We start from the raw sequence: 8,060 nt of genomic DNA on the forward strand, positions 1-8,060 counted from the left end.
TGGAGGGAACAATTACTTCTTTGTCCAGGGGCATAATTCAATAGTAGAGTGATGGCCTGACTTGTTAAGGGCCTAGGTTTGATGGCCAACATTGAAGGAGAAAGAGGAGGAAGAAGAAGAGGAGGATGGCAGGTACAAAAGAGGAAGGAAAGGAGAGGCAGAAGGAAAAGGAAGGAAGGAAGGAAGGAAGGAAGGAAGGAAGGAAGGAAGGAAGGAAGGAAGGAAAACATGGAAGGAAGGGCTTGCATAGATGAGGAGCTCTGGAAGTAGAGAGGATGGTAGAGACAGCAGAAGACCAGATGACATCTCTGCTGAAGCAGGAACTTTGGCACAGCCTGGAGAGTTCCAGAACCACCTTCCTCAGAGCTGACATGGAGCTTAGTCATAGGGGAACCTTCCTCTTTTCCTCCAACCCTGCATCAACCTAGGAACTGAGGCCTGACAGGGAAACTGAGGCTCAGGGGGAAGTCACTTCTTCAGCACTGGGGCTGTGACTGAGGCCAGTCTGGAGTTGAGCTCCTACTTTTCGTTCAGGCCTTCCTCTGGCTGCATGGCCTTTCCGTATATGTGCAGCAATGTTCAGCGCTGGTTCTCTGATGCCTTCGTTGCTGGAGGGGACAGGACAGTGGCCTGCATCCCAAAGGCAGAAACAGTGCCAGGCCACCCTGGTCTAGGACCTTGACCTTGAATCCTGCAATCTGCAAAGATGTGTCCCCTACTCCCTCTACAGCGCCCCCCCCCCCCCAGGTTGGGTCCTGCCTAGTCTTCTGGCCTCGGGATTATTTTGTGACTAGAGAGCTGCCCTTTGTCATGCTAATGAACCATCGTAATGGGGTGTCAGAACCCATTCATCACCTTCCCTCTTCCTTCTACTTGAATAGCTAAGTAGGTAATAAACACCCATCAGGCCCAGCCAGCCAGGCCATCCTTCTAGACTGTAAATCATCTGAGGATTATCACTGTCCAGACGGATGCATGGACACACAGGAAGCCAGGCCATGTGGCCCTGCACCCCCACGAATGCCTCCGCCCTGCCAGTCTCACAGGTCTACCTCCCCCGTGCCTGCTTCACCATAGGCCCCTAAAAGGTACCTGACATTCTGCTAGGCTAGGGACACTGCCTTCCTATCCTCAGGGAGTGGTGGCTATCCAGGGACCCCACCTGGGACTCTCCTGTGGTGACACCAGGGAGGTGTGAGCTGTCCCCATCACCACCACCGCTGTCCAGGGGATCATGCTGAACCCCTGTGTGGGCTGGCCTCCCTCTTCCTGTGTCCTTCTTCCCCTAATGGATATGGTAGCCCTGTGTGTGTGTGTGTGTGTGGCCTGAATACCTCCAACCCTCCACACACACCCTTGCAGCACCACAGAGCTTTCCAGACATACCCCCTAAGCAGCCTGCAGAACCTCTCCAAAGCCACATCCAGTGGTTTCAGTGAGCCAATGCTGTTTTGAACTGATCCCCCCGCGCTCCCCACCACGTCTCTGCCTTTATCAAGCCAGTCTCTGAAGTAGGAGAGAGCAGGCCCGCAGAGCTGGGGAGCTCACCAACGAGTGTCGGCAGACCCGGCCACACACATCAGACCAGTCAGAGCTGAAACCAAACCCACCAAGCCCTAGGAGATGATTGGAAGAATCTTTTAGTTTAGGCTTGCCAAAACAGAATCAAGTTCCTGTATACCTCTCGCTCAGCGCCTTCCTAAGATTCTCCTTCTATGTCCAATTCAGATAGCCATCTTGTGAACATTCAAGGTAGCCAGGGCTACTTTGATTATATATACATATGTGTATACATATATGTATACATACACACATGTGTACATATATGTGTGTACATGTGTGTATATATACATACATACACATATATGTAACGTAGGCTGCTCTCAAACTTGAGACCTTTCCACCTTGGCCCCCCGAGGAACTGGCATCACAAGAGCTTGTACTTACACTCTGAATGCCAAAGAGCTATCCTAAAATTCTGAGGTCGAAACCATGTAGAGGCAGTCTCTTGGGAAAAAAAAGATGTAGCCTTTGGGGAATAAAAAAAAAGACATACTTGTCTTAGAAATAAAAAACACATTTTTCAAAAAATTACAGCAATTCATCACCTCAAGTCCATAAAACCCCCAGCTACTGGAATTCAGTTTCATCTAAAACTGCATGCAAAAACTTTTAATTTTACATTGCCTTGTAGGCATTGCCTTGAGCTCAGAGCCTGGGCGCTGTCCCTGAGCTGTTTTTGCTCAAGGCTAGCACTCTACACTTTGAGCCACAGCTCTACTTCCAGTTTTCCAGTGATTAGCTAGAGATAAGAGTCTCACAGACTTTCCTGCCTGCACTGGCTTTGAACTGTGATACTCAAATGTCAGCCTCCTGAGTAGCTAGAATAACAGACATGAGGCACCAGCACCTGGCATTAGAATTTACTTTGAAACAATTCCAAAACCTAAAATGGAATGATGGATGGTGACAGGGAGGATATGACAAATGAACAGGTAGGGAGGAAAAAGGCAAGTTTAGTAAAACATTAATTATGGAATCTTAATCCCAGGGGCAGAGACGTTCCCAGTCGAGGTTTTCCCCTCATTTTTTCTTCTATCTTTGAACATTCTCATGATCAAAAGAAGTGAGGTTTTCTTCTGGAGCTCGTACGTGTGCTCCTGTAATAACACAGCTGCTGTCTGCTCCTGAGTGGATTTGTCGTAAACACTGTTTCATCTAAGGACTCCAAAGGGCACATAAAAGGAAAAGCAAGCGAGTCCATCCAGCAGGCTGAGCCAGATTCACGCTTTCATGGAAACCAAACCAATGATTCCTTAGACCCGGGCTTGGAGAATTCTGGGCACTCCTCTGGTGGGCAGAGGGGAGGTGCAACAACCCAGGAATTGAGCTGGTTTGCCTGGACTGTCTACAGATGCATCAGCTGAGGAGTGTCTATGTGGGGGTCACAGCGCACAGGGCCTGCCTTCCCTGGTTCCAAGTCTTCCTAGTACAGGATGGACACATGGCTGAACCAGAGGATTTCCTCTCTGCCCCCAGACACTGTGATCGGCTCAAGGTGAGATGCCAAAGGACTTCTCTTCAGGTTTTGTGTTGTTATTTGTGCTTTCGTGGCAATTAGGTTTAAAAGATGTACTTACACATACTCTCCATTCCTTTATAACAGGCAGATGTAAAGGAAGCTTGATGGGTGAACAAGGTGGAAATCCTTGGTTCCTGAGAGCTGAGCTTCATCAGACTTGGTTTTAAACTTCTGTTAAAGTAGGCATGAACACCTGGGCACTGGTGGCTCACCCCTGGAAATCCAAACCAGTCCTAGCTACTCAGGAGACTGAGGCCTGAGGATCGAGGTTAGAAGCCAGGCCAAGCAGAAAAGTCCATGTAACTCTCACCTCCAATTAACCACCAAAACCAGAGCTCTGGCACAAGTGGTAGAGCACCAGATTTCAGTGAAAAAGCTGAAGGACAATGCCCAGTTCCCAAGTTCAAGCCTCAGTATTGGCACTCGCACTCGTGTATACACACACACACACACACACACACACACACACACACACACACACGAAGCAAATACCATGTTTGCATAATGAGACCAAAGGCTTGGGAGAGGCATTTCTTCCCAGGGCAGCTGCTGCCAAGAGCCTGGCATGGCTGACCACTGTCCTGGAGAGTGGCTTGCTTAGAGAGGAGACAGAGGAAAGCATTATTTGAGCGCGTGCAAGCCTTCTGCTCGGGGCTCTGCTTTGACGTGAGCCAATATTTATTTTTCTATTAGGCTGTTTGATTTGGTTTTCTGTCATTTGCAACCTATTCATACTCAAAGGCGAAACCAATCCCACAGTTGCCTAACACGTGGGACTGAGAAATGCATCCTGGGTGTTTTTCATGTCTGAGCATACTTACACCAGACTGCTGGGCCGAGTGCACACCTGGGCCTGCTGGAACCCCACATTCCTCACCCACCGGAGGGGTGCCAGGTAATCACTTGGCCACAATTTGCCGTCAAGTGGCTGTAAGCTGACCCTGGGGTCCCAGTTGATCCCTAACACCTGCCCCCTTTGTCTGTGCCGCCTCTTTCCATCGTGTTCCCTTCCCCTCTGAGGAGGAAGATGACTTCTTTTCTGTTTTCCTAAGAGGGAGGGCTGGAGAGCAGTTATGGCTGGTGGAATCTGAGTGAGACATTCCAGCCACGTCAGACAACATCCTTCAACCTCCCCGCGGTGGGACCGAGCAGATTACTAATGTTGCCTTCGTTCCCTCCACCTAACCCGGTCCACCGATGACGCCACAGCCACGGGGGAGCTCAAGAGCCAAAGAGGACATCCACCCTTGGCTATTTCCTTGGCTTTCTCTGTGAAGTCATCCACAGGCTGTGTGAGCTGATGACTTCACTGTGCAAACGCGGCCCACCCCAGTGAAAGGCTGCCTGCTCAGCTGGGCCCTAAGACCATAAACACTACCATCGGCTGGGTTCAAAGGGGGAGCTGGTAATGGCGACCGCTAATGAGCTCTTCATCCTCAGCAGGTTTCAGCCTGCTCTGCGGGGAAGAGAATGTCTGCCTTTCCCTCTTCTGTGAAGCTACGGCAAGCAGCCTCACCTTGCAAGGTGTAGTCTGTCCATCCTGGCTTTCCAAACAAGAAGCCTGAGTGAGCCTGGTTGGCACGCTGTGGGAGCTGGGCTCGCTGGCTGCTGGCTGCCCAGCTGGTGGGTTCCGAACCTGAAACAAAGCACAGCCAGTTCATAGATCCAGAGCACCTCTAGAAGGTCCAGGGCCCCAGGCACTCCTGCAGCTGCTCTGAGGCCTGATGGGCTGGAAAGGACATGCCTGCCCTGCCCCCTCATTGGGCATTCTGGGTGGGGATCTGTTACTGGAACTTACCAGTCACAACACACTTTTCTTTCTTTCTTTCTTTCTTTCTTTTTTTTTTTTTTTGGCAGTACTAGGGCTTGAACTCAGGGCTTGATTGCTTGCTGTCCTTTAACTTTTTTACTCAAGGCTAGCACTCTACCACTTGAGCCACAGCATCGTGGTGATGTCATTCATCTCCAGCTCTGAGCACTATGGGGAGTGAGCTGTGTAGTATCCAGGTCCAAGTCTGCTGAGGAAATGTCCAGAGAGAACAGGGTTAAGTTGAAACTCAAACTGGTCATTTCTGACCACAGGTTTCCCCGGGGTCTGTGGCATTTCACTTACCAGGTGACAGGGGAAGGCCACCACAGGTCCCTCCCCCAGAGTCAGTTACCTCACTGTCCCCTTCTTAGGCTGAGAGCCTCGACATGGTTTGTCACTCCAGAGATTGAGGTCTTGCGAGCTAATGCTCAGCATGGGCCCAGAAGAGGAGCAGGCCCGGAACCAGAGGAGGGAGTCGGAGGTCTGGTCATGTGGCCCCTGGTGAAGCTGGATTTTCTGTGTAACATACAGACCCCTCTGCAGGAGTCCTGCCCACGCCTGAAGCAGAGCCAACAGCCAGGACTGCGTCAGATGACACATGGAATTGTCCCTTGCCTCCAGCAGCCGTGGACGTGGCTTGTTGGCCACAAGCAAGAACATTCTAATTTCATTAGCAAGGCCTCAGTAGCAGGGCGTAGCTGTTTCTGCCCCTCTGGGGAGCACAAAGGACCAAGCCCAAGGCAGCAAGGCCTCCTCTGGGCTCTGCAGGATCCTGGGGCATCACTGTGCCTCAGGTTTATAGCTCAGGGCCTCCACTGCCCACCTGAGAGGGAAATGTTCTGGGGTCTGTGGACAGGCCTGGGTCCAGCTCTCTCTCTGCTTTATCCTGGTCCCAGGTCTTGAATGTAGGCTGGGTCATTACTTGAACCACGCCTCCACCTCATTCATGCATTATTTGCAAGGTAGTCATTCGCTTTATGCCCAGTGCCTACCTGGGCTTCCATCCTCAGCTTGCTCTTTCTCTTCCTCGATGAGGTATCAGGTATAGACACCACACCCAGATGCGATGGATCTCGACCCTCCCCCACCCATCTCCAGATTTCTGCCTCTCAAGCAGCTCGGATTACAGGCCTGTGTCCCCTCACCCAGCTCTAGTCCTTCACTTTTTTGCTGCACACACATGGGTGTTGCCCTTAACCTCCTCAGCCTCAGTTTCCTGGTGAAGGTATTACAGCACTGACTTCAAATGTCCTTTGAGAGGACCCAGTGGGCCAAGAGCCCCAGTGAATGCTTCCAAGTAACCAAGCCATCCTACCACAGGGTGTCCGCGCTCCAACAACCTTGCACCAAGCATCTGTCAACACTCCAGGCAAGACGCCGAATGCTTCCTCGATTCTCACGGCAAACTTGTGACTCAGGGCTATGGCTACCATATCAGCATTCACCTCACAGAAGGTCCTGGGGCTGTCAGTTAACAAGGTCGATAGATTAGAGAATGAGGACAAGATGTCCCCTCCCAAGAAGTGCTGTCCACAGCCAGATCGTGTTCCCATAAAATCTTCAGGGACCCAAGAAAGATGTGTCATACATAGTCCTGCTCACTCCTGCACATCTCCTTCCTGGACAGGGAAGCTGTTCCTCTAAATCTGTGGCACTGTGTCCTGAGATCTCCAGGGGCACTGGCACTGGGGTTCACTCCACAAGGAGAGCTGACTCTTCCAGCAAGGAGCATAAATGGAAAGCTCTTTCTCTTCTTGAATGGATTTTCCAAAATACCTGCCTGGCCAGGAGCATAGCCCATGTCCACCAATGGATGGACAGACTTGTGCATGTGCAGTGTAAGGGAATACTCAGCTGTGCGTGAGTGTGGCAGGTAGATGTGATATGTTCACCGTTTCCCACCCTTCCTTAGACTGTGAGCTCCCTGAGGGCGGGCACTCGGCCTGCTGGGTCACACTGTGTCCTCAGAGTCCAGCTCTGCTTAGCAAGGGTAGGAAGCAGGAAGTACTGTGATAGCAGTACTATAAGGCTTCAACACAAGGGTTTGCATGTACATACCAAACACACACACACACACACACACACACACACACACACACACAGAGGCAACCATCACCAAGAATGGAGAGTGTATTAGATTTAGCAATTGGTTTCAGCAATTGAAGAAACAAAACAGGGGTGGATATGGTCAGGTGGTGTGTCTGGACCCCCAGCACCCTATCCATGCAGGACTGAGGCCTTGGAGCCACCTCGTTTCAGGGGCTCACCCTAACATCCCATGGAGTACAGGACTCGTTTCCTTCCTTCTCCAGGAACGTGTGGGAGAGAGCCAGCTAAGGAGCTCCTCACCCAGTCTGCAAGGAAAAGGTGTGGTACAACCATGGAATTGCCAGGTAGGCTGCGGGATGCCTGGCTACATTTGAATTTCAAGTCAGCAAAACAGTAATTTCTCTTTGTTTTCAGTAAAAATACGTCCCATGCAGCCAGGCGTCAGTGGCTCAGATCCGAGAATGGCGCTGTGGCTCAAGTGGTCGAGCGCGGGCCTTGAGCCGAAGAGCCCCGAGATGAGAGCTAGCGCCAGAGCCAGAGCTCAGGCCACGACAGACAAGGGAAAGTGTCCTGTGCAGGGCACGGGAGTCCCGCTCCCAGGGGACACAGGAGTTGACGCTCTGAGGACGGAACGACGGAACCCGTCACACGGCTGGAAAGGGGGAGCGGCAGAGGCAGCGTACATGTGTGGGGAGGTCACGATGAAATCTCTTCCGGTACAACTCACATACACGGGCAAAGCATTTTTTCTTTAAAAAGTTGAAGTCCATACGGTTTATCTGAAACTCAGAGGTAACGTGGGCGGCCTCCGCTGGGACTTTAGCCCAGGCCTGTGCCTAGGCTGAGACCGCGCGGGAGTCCCGCGCCTGCGCGCTGCACCCTCGGTGAAGCACGCCACTCCCCGCTATGCGCATGCGTCCTCACATAGCCACAGCGAGACAGCGCTATGCGCATGTGCCGCGCCTGCTCTGCGCATGTGCCGCCTCCTCTCAGCGCCTGACCAGCGCTATGCGCATGTGCCGCGTCCGCTCCGCGCCTGACCGTCCTGGAAGGCTGACGTGCGCACGTGCGTGCCCAGAAAGCGCGGGAAAGGCGCGCCGCCCGGCTGGCGGTGTGGAG

Source organism: Megascapheus bottae, chromosome 18 (genome assembly GCF_031878675.1).
Source record: "Megascapheus bottae isolate mThoBot1 chromosome 18, mThoBot2.hap1, whole genome shotgun sequence".
Lineage (NCBI taxonomy): Eukaryota > Metazoa > Chordata > Mammalia > Rodentia > Geomyidae > Megascapheus > Megascapheus bottae.